We start from the raw sequence: 14,082 nt of genomic DNA on the forward strand, positions 1-14,082 counted from the left end.
CTGACATTTAACGGGTCGAATTAGAGGTGGCTGAAGATGTTCTTGCACCTCCATGCATGCAGCCTGAAATGGTCGACGGCGAGCAGGCGAGGATTTTTTTTCATGAGCCTGATCTGTTCGTGCCTCCTGGACGACGTTGTCGAGCCATGTCCGTCCACCGAGCTACCACATTGGGACGTTTTTTTCTTTGTTTTTGTTTTTATTGGTTTTGGTGGGGTATTTTTTTTCTGTTTTTTATTTTCTTGTTTTTCTGTTATTTCTATTTCTTTCGTCTTTTTGGTTTCTTTTCAAGAAGCACAGTTGTTCATCTATGCATTTTATTAAACTGAAACACGCATGAAGCATAATTGTGTTTTCATAGTCCGCATGAAGCACAATTGTGCTTAAGTTTTTTTTCTTCAAAAGTGAAATACGGTTGTACTTGGGCTAGAGGCGCAATTGTGTTTATGCTTTTCCCAAAAGTGAAGCACAAATGTGCTTCCGCGTGAAAGCATAACTGCTTTTCCTAGTGAATGACAACTTCCCCGTGAAATACACTTGTGCTTTTATGGTTATTTTCCTTTTCTTTTTATGGTTACCGGTTTTTCAGTATTTAGTCTTTTGTCTCGATTTTTTGTTTGGTTTTTGGGATTGGGTTAAAGAAATGTTCGTCGAAACCTGTCAAAGTTCGAGAATCTTGACGCGAGAAATGCAACAGTAAAAACGATTCATGATTTGAACAGATGGTTCAAGAGATAAATTATTTTGAAGAAACAACTCTACAAAGAAAAGCACAAACAAACTCACATGCCTCCCGTGTATGTGAAGAAATCTCACAAAAATTCATAGGTTGTGACAAGAATCGCACGTAGATTACGCCACTATCACCACAAGAGAAGATGAGACTGTTCCTTGCAAAAAGTACCCCTTAATTATAATTTCGCCACGATACACATTATTTACATCAAAGAGCGACTAAAGTCTATTTTAAACCTTGAGGTTGTAGAGCACAGGAATGACGCCATCGTAAGGGCAGGTATGATCGACCGCCTCGGGTAGTCGCGTAATGTGATCCCCAAGTGGCCAGTCCAACCACGATTCGTTTTGGAGTAGACATGTCTACCTGGATAAGGAACAAGAAAACTGGAGACCTCCTATATGACGCATTTTGTCTCATATAGGAGCTCGACGCAAACGGGCGACGCTCAACTTGGCCAGCCCACCGGCGTGAAAGCCACTTGTGTTTCCTGTCGCGCAACCTAAGGCCAACTCCATCGCGCGATCCTAAACAGATGTTTTGTTTGGCCGGATTTTGTCTCTTTGGAACGCCGATGGGTTCGTCCACGTCCGCGTTTGTCTGATGGGTCGTGGATGTGGCCAATGCGCGGCCGCATCCCAAAACCTGTCCGGGTGGACATGAATAAAAATAATTTAAAAACTTAATTGAAATGACTAAAAAAGTAAATAAAAGCAGTTAAAAAAACATAAAACATATATATAGGGGTTACGGCCACAAAACGGCCCAGTTCAGTCCACTTAAACGGCCTAGTTCATAATTAACATAAAACCAAAAATAAACGCCTCCCCCGCGCGCGCTCCTGCCGCGCCCGTCGATGCCGTGGCCGTCGCCGTCTTCACTGGCCGCCGGTGTCGTCGTCGTCGTCGCTGACAAGGTCGATGTATTCCGGCAGCGTCCACAGGTGGGCCGGCGATCCGTGGTGCAAGGGGGCGGCGGGCTGCATGGTGGCCGGTGGTGCCTGCACCACTTCCTCTCGAGGCGAGGCCTCCCGCTCTGGCGATCACGGCGGCGTGGGGCACCAGTTCACGCCCCCCCAGGGCGGCCGCCATCTGCTCAGCGGAGCACGACCAGCTCCACCCCTGGCCCACCAGGTCAGGGTGCAACGCGGCCACCGGCGGCTCCTCGGGGATGGCGACGTCGCCGGCCGCGGAGAGGGCCATCGTCGCCTCGAGGTCCGCCCATTGGCGCTCGTCGTGCGTGTGCATGGAGTCCTCCAGCACATGCGCCATGAGCCGGGCCTCCTCCTCTGCCGTCATGCGAGGAGGTGGGGGTGGCGATGGAGATGGCGACGGCGTGGGCGTCAAGCCGCGGACCCGCGTACGCCCGTGTGCCTGGGGAGCCGCTCGGGGCTCACGCTGCCGCCGCAGCCCCGTCGACGTGCCGGCGAAGAACGACGCCCGCTGCACGTCGTGCTCATCGCGGAACCACGTGTCCCACAATGTCGAGTCGGGGGCGTACCTCTCGTCGTGGTAGAGGTTGTCCGGGAGAAGGCGGCGGCGGCGCTCGATCTCCTGGCGGCACGCACGGCCGCTCTGCAGGACGGGCGGGATCGGCACGCGGTCGGCCGACAGATGCCAGTTATTGGGGAGGCGGACGTCGCTCCAGGGCAGCGGCGTCCTCGTCTCCCAATAACGGCGGCAGACGGCCGCCTCGATGTAGTGCCGGTCGCGCGAGCTGGCGGCGGGCGCGATGGAGAAGGCGGGCGGCGCGGGGGCCCGACGTGGTGGCGATGGCGACGCGGGCTCCTCTTTCTTCACCGAGCCGCGGCGGCGTCCCGACGAGGAACCAGCCTCGCGGTCGTGCTTGCCTTTGTGGCCGTAGTTCCAGAGGCCTATGGCTGCGGGCGGCCGGCCGGCGAGTTCTTGGCTAGGGTTTGGATTCGGCACTGTCGGGTTTCGAGGAGGCCACGGGGTGGCGTGGGGCAGTGTGGACGACGACCTGTCCACGCTTCTCACTTAAAGAAGGACGGCGATCGTTCGACGTGCGGATGACAGGTGGGGCTGCCCGCTCGTACGCATTGATGTGGGCAGGTGGGAGGTAGGTGGCCGCCTGCCACGCGGCTCCGATGCGGACGAGCCACGCGTCCGTTTGGTGTCCGTCGCGACCCAAACTCGGCGCAAGTTTGCGCTCGAAATGGGTCGGCCCGGATATAAAACAGACAAGATAGGTCCAGACCGTCGCGCGCTGGGCCGGCTCCTTTGTCCGTTTTACCTCAAACGAACGAGGCCGGACAGGATAAAGTCGCGCGGTGGAATTGGCCTAAGAAACCCCAGAAAACAACACAGCACGTGAGGATTAGATCCCATGATCTCGTTCACACCACACTCGCGACTCCGACCAGTTAGCCACTCCACCACACAGTTGCTGCTGAACATGAAGGCGTGAAACTCTATAGCAACGCACAACAGGGTTGATATTTGGAAAACATTTTAGAAAAATTTCTTGAAATTGTGAATAATTTTGAAATGCCGCAAATATTTTTTGATATTCCAAATTTGTTTTCTGAAAAAATGTGAACAGCTTTTGTAATTTAGCTTTAAAAACACGAACATTTTTTGCAAAACCCAAACAGTTTAATGAAGTTGTGAACAAATTTTGAAAACACGAACATAGAAAAATTCGAAAATGAGAACATTTTTGAAATACCTGATTTTTTAAATTGCGATTTTTTTAAAAGAACATTTTTTGAAACGCGAACATTTTTTTGAAATCGTGAACAAAATTTGAAAACAAAAACATTTTTTGAAATTCTTGAAAATTTGTTGAAATTGGGAACAAATTTTAAAAACGAGAACATATTTTGAAATTCCAGATAATTATTTCAAATTTTCAAACAAAATAAATATTCAAAAGGAAAAAGAAAATAGGAAATAAAAAAGAAAGAAAAAAAAGAAAATGAGAGAGAAGCAGAAAAAGAAAATGAGAGAGAAGGTTCTAGAAGGTTCCCAAAACCGATAAAAACCGCTAGGAACCCTCTAGAAGATTCCCAAAACCATAACGTTGTATATATTACAGATTGGCTGGCCCAATCGCTCGCCCGGTCGCTTCCTATGTGTGATTGGTCATAGTTCGATGCAAAATGCATTAAACATGGATTTTCAGAAAACTTAACATGGTCTAGACTTAAGTAACAAAAAAGGTGGGGTACCCGAAACACCTTCCCGTGAGCTGATAAGTACCCGATGCCCTCCGGAACACTTCCGGTATCCGAATACTATTGTCCTATATATCAATCTTTACCTCTCGACCATTTTGAGACTCCTCGTCATATCTGTGATCTCATCTGGGACTCCAAACGACATTCGGTCACCAAATCAGATAACTCATATAATACAAAATCGTCATCGAACGTTAAGCGTGCGGACCCAACGGGTTCGAGAACTATGTAGACATGACCGAGACACCTCTCCGGTCAATAACCAATAACAGAAGCTGGATGCTCATATTGGCTCCTACATATTCTATGAAGATCTTTTATCGGTCGAACTGTTATGACAACATACATTATTCCCTTTCTCCATCGGTATGTTACTTGCCCGAGATTCGATCGCCGGTATCTTCATACCTAGTTCAATCTCGTTACCGACAAGTCTCTTTACTCGTTGCGTAATACATCATCCTTCAACTAAATCATTAGTCACTTTGTTTGCAAGGCTTCTTATGATGTGTATTACCGAGAGGGCCCAGAGATACCTCTTCGATACCCGGAGTGATAAATCCTAATCTCGATCTATGCCAACCCAACAAACACCTTCAGAGATACCTGTAGAGTATCTTTATAATCACCCAGTTACGTTGTGACGTTTGATAGCACACAAGGCATTGCTCCGTTATCCGGGAGTTGCATAATCTCATAGTCGAAGGAATATGTATTTGACATGAAGAAAGCAGTAGCAATAAAACTGAGCGATTAATATGAAGGAAATATGCCCTAGAATCAATAATAAAATTTTTATTTTATATTTCCTTATATCATGATAAAAGTTTATTATTCATGCTAGAATTGTATTAACCGGAAACTTAGTACATGTGTAAATACATAGACAAAACAAAGTGTCCCTAGTATGCCTCTACTTGACTAGCTCGTTAATCAAAGATGGTTATGTTTCCTGACCATAGCCATGTGTTGTCATTTGATGAACATGATCACATCATTAGAGAAAGATGTGATGGACAAGATCTATCCATTAGCTTAGCATAATGATCGTTAAGTTTTATTGCTATTGCTTTCTTCATGATTTATACATGTTCCTCTAACTATGATATTATGCAACTCCCGACTACCGGAGGAACACCTTGTGTGCTATCAAACATCACAACGTAACCGGGTGATTATAAAGATTCTCTACAGGTGTCTCCGAAGGTGTTTGTTGGGTCGACATAGATCAAGATTAGGATTTGTCACTCCGTGTATCGGAGAGGTATCTCTGGGCCCTCTCAGTAATGCTCATCACTATAAGCCTTGCAAGGAATGTGACTAATGCGTTAGTTGCGGGATGAAGCATTATAGAACGAGTAAAGAGACTTGCCAGTAACGAGATTGAACTAGGTATGGTGATACGGACGTTCGAATCTCGGGCAAGTAACATACCAATGACAAAGGGAACAACGTATGTTGTTGTGCAGTTTGACCGATAAAGATCTTCGTAGAATATGTAGGAGCCAATAGGAGCATCCAGGTTCCGCTATTGGTTACTGATCAGAGATGTGTCTCGATCATGTCTACATAGTTCTCGAACCCGTAGGGTCCGCACGCTTAATGTTTGATGATGATTTATATTATGAGTTATGTGTTTTTGATGACCGAAGTTTGTTCGGAGTCCCGGATAAGATCACGGACCTGACTAGGAGTCTCGAAATGGTCGAGACATAAATAATGATATATTGGATAATGTTATTCGAACATCGGAAGAGTTCTGAGAGGTACCGGGTAAAAACGGAGTACCGGAGGGGTTATCGGAACCCCCCGGGGAAGCAATGGGCCATCATGGGTCATAGGGGAGAGAGAGGACATCCCACAAGGGGGTGGAGCGCCCCCCCATGGGGAGTCCGAATAGGACTAGGGGAGGGGGCACGCCCCCCCTATCCCTCTCCCTCTCCCTCTCCCTTCCTTCTTCCCCCTTCCACCAAAGGGAATCCTACTAGGACTTGGATTCCTAGTAGGACTCCTCTCTCTTGGCGCGCCCTACAGGTGCCGGCTGGCCTCCCCCTCTCCTCCTTTATATACGGGGGTAGGGGGCACCCCAAAGCACATCAATTGTTCTTTGCCGTGTGCGGTGCCCCCTCCACCGTTTACTCCTCCGATCATAGCGTCGTAGTTCTTAGGTGAAGCCCTGCGTGGATCACATCATCGACACCGTCACCGTGCCATCGTGCTGACGAAACTCTCCCTCGACCCTCTACTGGATCAAGAGTTTGAGGGACTTCATCGAGCTGAACGTGTGCTGAAAACGGAGGTACCGTATGTTCGGTACTTAGATCGGTTGGATCGTGAAGACGTTCGACTACATTAACCACGTTAACTAAACACTTCCGCTTTCGGTCTACGAGAGTACGTGGACACACTCTCCCCCTCTCATTGCTATGCATCTCCTAAATAAATCTTGCATGATATCATAGGATTTTTTTTGAAATTGCATGCTACGTTCCCCAATAGTGGTATCAGAGCCAGGTCTATGCATAGATGATATGCATGAGTAGAAACAAAGAGTTGTGGGCGATAATAGTCATACTGCTTACCACCAACGTCTTAATTTGATTCGATGATATTGTTGGATGAAGCGGCCCAGAGTGACATTACATGACCGCGTTCATGAGACTGGTTCTACTGACGTGCTTTGCACACATGTGGCTGGCGGGTGTCTGTTTCTCCAACTTTAGTTGAATCAAGTTTGACTACGACCGGTCCTTGTTGATGGTTAAAATAACACACTTGACGAAAAATCGTTGTGGTTTTGATGCGTAGGTAAGAACGGTTCTTGCTAATAGCCCGTAGCAGCCACGTAAAACTTGCAACAACAAAGTAGAGGACGCCTAACTTGTTTTTGCAGGGCTTGTTGTGATGTGATATGGTGAATACATGATGTGATATAAATTATTGTATGAGATGATCATGTTTTGTAACAAAGTTATCGGCAACTGGCAGGAGCCATATGGTTGTCGCTTTATTGTATGAAATGCAATCACCATGTAATTGCTTTACTTTATCACTAAGCGATAGCGATAGTCATAGAAGCAATAGTTGGCAAGACGACAACGATGCTACGATGGAGATCAAGGTGTCAAGCCAGTGACAATGGAGATCATGACAGTGCTTTGGAGATGGAGATCAAAGGCACAAGATGATAATGGCCATATCATGTCACATATTTTGATTACATGTGATGTTTATCTTTTATGTATCTTATTTTGCTTAGTACGACGGTAGCACTATAAGATGATCCCTCGCTAAATTTCAAGGTATAAGTGTTCTCCCTGAGTATGCACCGTTGCTATAGTGCACGTGCCGAGACACCACGTGATGATCGGGTGCGATAAGCTCTATGTTCACATACAATGGGTGCAAGCCAGTTTTGCACGTGCAGAATACTCGGGTTAAACTTGACCAGCCTAGCATATGCAGATATGGCCTCAGAACACTGAGACCGAAAGGTCAAACGTGAATCATATAGTAGATATGATCAACATAGTGATGTTCACCATTGAAAACTACTCCATCTCACGTGATGATCGAACATGGTTTAGTTGATTTGGATCATGTAATCATTTAGATGACTAGAGGGATGTCTATCTAAGTGGGAGTTCTTAAGTAATATGATTAATTGAACTTTAATTTACCATGAACTTAGTCCTGATAATATTTGCAAATTATGTTGTAGATCAATAGCCTGCGTTGTATCTTCCCTATGTTTTTGATTGTTCCTAGAGAAAACTAAGTTGAAAGATGATAGTAGCAATGATGCGGGCTGGGTCCGTGATCTGAGGTTTATCCTCATTGCTGCACAGAAGAATTATGTCCTTGATGCACCGCTAGGCAGACCTATTGTAGGAGCAGATGTAGACATTATGAACGTTTGGCTAGCTCAATATGATGAATACTTGATAGTTTAGTGCACCATGCTTTACGGCTTAGAACCGGGACTTCAAAAACGTTTTGAACGCCACGGAGCATATAAGATGTTCCAAGAGCTGAAAATTTTATTTCAGGCTCATGCCCGCGCCGAGAGGTATGAAACCTCTGACAAGTACTTCACCTAAAAGATGGAGGAGAATAGCTCAGCTAGTGAGCATGTGCTCAGAATGTCTAGGTACTACAATCGCTTGAATCAAGTGGGAGTTAATCTTCCAGATAAGATAGTGATTGCCAGAGTCCTCTAGTCATCATCACCAAGTTACTGGAACTTTGTGATGAACTATAATATGCAAGGGATGGCAAAAGCGATTCCCGAGCTCTTCATGATGCTGAAATCAACGAAGGTAGAAATCAAGAAAAAGCATCACGTGTTGATGATTAAACAAGACCACTAGTTTCAAGAAAAGGGAAAATGGAAAGAAAGGAACTTCAAGAAGAATGGCAAGCAAGTTGTCACTCCCGTGAAGAAGCCCAAAGCTAAACCTAAGCCTGAAACTGAGTGCTTCTACTGCAAAGGAAATGGTCACTGGAAGCGGAACTACCGCAAATATTTGGCGGATAAGAAGGATGGCAAAGTGAACAAAGGTATGTTTGATATACATGTTATTGATGTGTACCTTACTAGTGCTCGTAGTAGCCCCTGGGTATTTGATACTTGTTCGGTTGCTAAGATTAGTAACTCAAAACAGGAGTTGCAGAATAAATAGAGACTAGTTAAGGGTGAAGTGACGATGTGTGTTGGAAGTGGTTCCAAGATTGATATGATCATCATCGCACATTCCCTATACTTTCGGGATTACTGTTGAACCTAAATGTTATTTGGTGTTTGCGTTGAGCATGAATAATACGGTTATTCATTTAAGACAGAGAATAATTGTTATTCTATTTACATGAATAAAACCTTCTATGGTCATACACCCAATGTCAATGGTTTATTGAATCTCGATCGTAGTGATACACATATTCATAATATTGATGCCAAAAATATGCAAAGTTGGTAATGACAGTGCAACATATTTGTGGCACTGCCGTTTAGGTCATATTGGTGTAAAGCGCATGAAGAAACTCCATGCAGATGGACTTTTGGAACCACTTGATTATGAATCATTTGATACTTGTGAACCGTGCCTTATGGGCAAGATGACTAAAACTCCATTCTCCGGAACAATGGAACGAGCTAGTGACTTATTGGAAATAATACATACCGATGTATGCAGTCCAATGAGTGTTGATGCTTGTCGGTGTCAAAACCGGCGGATCTCGGGTAGGGGGTCCCGAACTGTGCGTCTAGGCCGGATGGTAAGAGGAGGCAGGGGACACGAAGTTTTACCCAGGTTCGGGCCCTCTTGATGGAGGTAAAACCCTACGTCCTGCTTGATTAATATTGATGATATGGGTAGTACAAGAGTAGATCTACCACGAGATCAGAGAGGCTAAACCCTAGAAGCTAGCCTATGGTATGATTGTATGTTGTGATTGTTGTCCTACGGACTAAAACCCTTCGGTTTATATAGACACCGGAGAGGGTTAGGGTTACACAGGGTCGGTTACAAAGGAGGAGATATTCATATCCGTATTGCCTAGCTTACCTTCCATGCCAAGTAGAGTCCCATCCGGACACGAGACGAAGTCTTCAATCTTGTATCTTCATAGTCCAACAGTCCGGCTAATGGAGATAGTCCGGCTGTCCAGAGACCCCCTAATCCAGGACTGCCTCAGTAGCCCCTGAACCAGGCTTCAATGACGATGAGTCCGGCGCGTAGTATTATCTTCGGCATTGCAAGGCGGGTTCCTTCTCCGAATACATCACAAAAGAATTTGAATACGAGGATAGTGTCTGACCCTGCAAAATAAGTTCCACATTCCACTGCAGAGAGAATATTTTTTTCGCAGATCTAATTTGCTAGCTTGTTTTGGCAGTATGACGTTATGTCATGGCCCAGTGATTATTCGAACCGTTTCTTTTAACCACCTCCACACATAACATGAGGCGGTTTCTTGACACGTCTTGCCGAAGCGGAGATCGTGTTCCCCCAATTACGGGATTCTCATTAATGCGGTCGTGGGTAACCCAAATGTATCTAGGACTCCTAGATTATAGGCAAGTCCCAAACGACTACGGAGAGGACGCTTGATATTCACCCTCTTTATAAGGGGACAAGGTTTTTGCTTTTTCCCTTTCGTGCTCAATCGAACCCTTCCCCCGCCTCGAGTTCTAACACCCAAAGCCCAGGTTAGGTGCTCCGGATCTTCAATCATGTCCGGATCCAGCCTTCAAGGCCGATGGACGCCCTCCTCCGTTACGGAAGAGGACATTAAGAAGTTGAGGGAGGCCAGATACTTGACCGCCGAGGTTTTGCATCGGCTGCCTGCTCGAGGGCAGATCGTCCCTACTCCCGAACCCAACGAGAACGTTGTGTTCATCTCCCACTTCCTCCGAGGTCTAGGCCTCACTCTGGATCCTTTCGTCAGGGGTTTGATGTTCTATTACGGGCTAGATTTCCATGATCTAGCTCTAGACTCCTTTCTCCACATCTCGACATTTATTGTCGTGTGTGAGGCCTTCCTCCGCGTTACCCCTCACATCGGCCTGTGACTCAAGACCTTTGAAGTAAAGCCGAAGATGATCGAGGGGCAACATGCAGCGTGCGGAGGTGCATCAATAGGCAAGATGGCAGGAGCTCCATGGCCGAAAGGTTCCTTTCCAGAGGTGTCCGAATTATGGCAACGGGAGTGGTTTTACGTCACGGCTCCCAAAAGTGCCAAGTGGGCGGCTGCCCCCGCTTTCCGCTCGGGCCCCCCACCACAACTGATGTCATGGATTAGCAGAGGTCTGAGCTGGGGTCCAACCAAGGACGTGCCTATACTGCAAAGCCGCATCTGAGATCTCTTCGAGGGAGATTTTAATTTGGTTGCGGTAATACAAGTTATGCTGGTTCGTCAAGTCCAGCCTTGCAAACGCCGGCCCCTTCTCTTGTGGGAGTTCAACCCAGAGGGACCACGTGCCATTCAAAGTTTCCTCGGCCTGACGCACGAGGAGATGTACAAGTCATTCTTCGGACCTCAAGTAGAATGTCTGGATATTACTGAGGACATGGGCCTGAGCAGTAACCGTGCCGCCGAACAAGTAAGAAATCCTCTAGCCGAACACACTGTCTTTTATTCGAAGTTATTTATGAGAGTTTGCTTTTTGACCAGGACTGGCTAACAAAGGCGAAGATGATTCGGTGTTTGGCCCCCCTCCCTGAGGGTTTGGAAAATCCGGTATTGGAAAAGATGCTCGAGGTCGCACCTTGCCCGGAGCCCTTGAAGGAAGATACCGGGGGGATAATACGGGCGGACGCGGGCCCCCGTCGCTGCCCGTTCCAACCAAGGGAACGAGCGTCACCACGAAGGAGGACGGCCGGGGGAGGAAAATGACTGCTTCCAAGGATCCGGAAGCCGAAGCCTCCAAACGGGAGAAGAAGTCTCCCACAGAGGGTCCTGCCTCGGGGGGTGCTTTTGCCGCACAAAGTCCGCGGGGGGATCAGCCCTCCAACGAGTTGTAAGTGATCCAAAATACTTTAATAGTAAAGGTATGCTATTTCTTTTCTCTGAGAAAATAACCACCGCATATATCTTGCAGTTCGGGCCTTAGCCCCTCTCAAATGAGCTCGTCTTCGGGGGATCTTCTTCCAGAGATGATGGAGAGCGAAACGCCTCCCCCGGACTCCTTCGCTCCAGAAGCGGGCGACCCCGAAGTGTCGTCACAGAGGGCCTCTCCGGATCCGGCGAGGCCAGAAGATAATCCCGTAGACCCCCGAAGTCCCCAATGTCCGGCTCCCGAAGAGAGCATACAAAAGAGTCCGGCACCGTCTGGTGTGCGGTTGGACGTTCTGAGGGAGTTGGTGGGGCGAGCGGCCATCTCAGAAGAACACCGTATGCTGATGGGTACGGTGATGGAGAGAATCTCGTCCGCCGAAAGCGGATTACATGAAGCCTTCATGAGTCTAATGACAGGCTTTGAGGTGCGTGAGATAATATGTGATAGTACTGCACATGTTAGGTGTGCCCTGTGTAGATAGTAGCCCCTGAGACTCTGGTTGTCGTCGAGAACGGCGTCGAACAGAGGATCATATTCCCAGGCAATAACCAGACTGCCCCTATGTGCAGGTGGTGGAAGCTCCAGTGGCTAGCCGGACTAGTGAGTTTGCCAAATTAAAACGGCAACTGGATGCGGCAGACGCCGACATCGAGCTTGTTAACAAGAGGCCTGACGAGGCACATGGTAAGTGTTATTTATCCGGTGAACACCATATAGTAAGAGCAACATGACGCCAGTATCTTTAATATGTTGTGACTGCAGATGGAGCTGCCACCGTGGAAGCCTTGCGGGCAGAACTTCCCCGAGCCAAGGAACAAGCGAGGATTAGTAATGCGGCTGCTTTGAAGGTGACCGAAGAGTTGAAAGCCGAGAAGGACGCACATTGCGAGAGCCAAGAGAAGATGGCCAAGATGGCCGTAGAATTAAAAGACACTGCCGACCGTTGCCGGGTCCTTGAAAAAGAAAACCGAGCGAAGGCAACGGACCTTGAGAAGGCCACGGCGGAAGACAAATACACCCGTTCTGCTATGAGAGCGAAGAAGGAGGAGCTGCGGGAAGCCGAGGATATTGCGGCTGGGAAACCCTTCATGTTACGGAGGAAGTTCGGAGATCCACGGTATGCCCCTCTGGATCGGCTGTGGAGTTCGGCAGATGCGTATATGGATTTGGCAGCGAGCGCTGCCGATGCGGCCAAGTACTTCCAAGGTCAGACAGATCGTGAAGTGGACAAGCTGTTCTGGACGCAATTCCACGTTCCAGAGCGTCCGCTTTCATTGACTGACCAGCTAGCCGAATGGGCCGAACTGAATAGGTTGTCCGCACTCGCCATGAGGTCTGTTGTGGATCAGCTATGGCCGGAAAGGCCAAAGCCGAACAGCTATTTCAGCTTAGTGCAGCAGTTCCTTGACGCGGTGCCGCGCAGTAATGTGATGAAGAGGTCGGCGTGCATAGAAGGCTCGCAGATGGCCTTTGCCCGTGTTAAAGCATACTGGGCGGAGATGGACGCTACCACTGTTGCGGCGCAGGGTTCGGCCATAGGCCGGGTGGCTGCCGAGCACTATTTCGAGGAGGTTCTCGAGGGTGCTCGTTTGATAGAGGCCCAGTGCTCGAAGAATATTATGTTTGAGTGATATGTATTCTCATTGTAAGCACAATGCTTTTATGAAGTTTTTATAAGGTTATGTTTATACTTTTTGCCTAAAAGTAGTATGATGCCTCCTGTGTGGCCGTTTATGTATACATGTGTATAACCTGAAAGATTGCAGCCGTCGGCTTCAACCACTACGCATATAATGCGGAGGTGCTCGCAAAAAATGCGTGTTCACACTTAACCCAATGTCTTGGTCCTATTAAGGAGGTGATAGCGTAGCGAGCGAGGCAACCGGACTATAATGCTTTAACACTTTCACTTAGCCATAGGAGTTTGACAGTGGGGCTACTAGATAGCCCCTGGTGGCTCCGCACTCTCCCGATCGCAGGGTGCGTACATGCCTGGCCGGAAAATGGCCCTTCGTTAAGGCGGAGGAATTCTAACATTCCGATAGGTCACCGAGTGGTTGACCAGTCTCACGCTATATCATGACAGTTAGTTTTCGGCTTTCTCGACTGAGGTGCTCGTCCGGATGAACCAGGGCACAATCGCAGTAGTTCTCCTGGTGCTACCTTAGCCGGTAAAGCGGAACGTAAGGCACCAAAACACAGGAGCCGGGCAAGCCCAACATTTGACCAAAGACAATGATTCGGAGCTGATGCATATAAGGCCAAACTCGCGACGCCGAACACTCCCTAAGGTATTCGGTCTTTATGGTATAAACCGGGACTAAATAGTGCCCTTCGTAAGAAGCCCCTTGTGTCCAGGTACGTGCATTATTCTGACGTGGCCACATGCCAAGACGTCAGCATCCTTCTCAACTGTGCTAAGAATTTGATGGATATGTATCAACAAGAGACAGTAAAAAAGGTTTACGCAGGGTCTTAATCTAAAAAGAATCCTTGGAGCGGGTCCCTGCTGCACGTCTGCGCCTGTGTCTCCGCTGTGCCGTATCCTGGACGGGTGTAGCACGATGATCATCTGTAAAAGAGAGGAAC

Source organism: Triticum urartu, chromosome 3A, assembly GCF_056163025.1.
Source record: "Triticum urartu cultivar PI428250 chromosome 3A, HENAU_Tu73, whole genome shotgun sequence".
Lineage (NCBI taxonomy): Eukaryota > Viridiplantae > Streptophyta > Magnoliopsida > Poales > Poaceae > Triticum > Triticum urartu.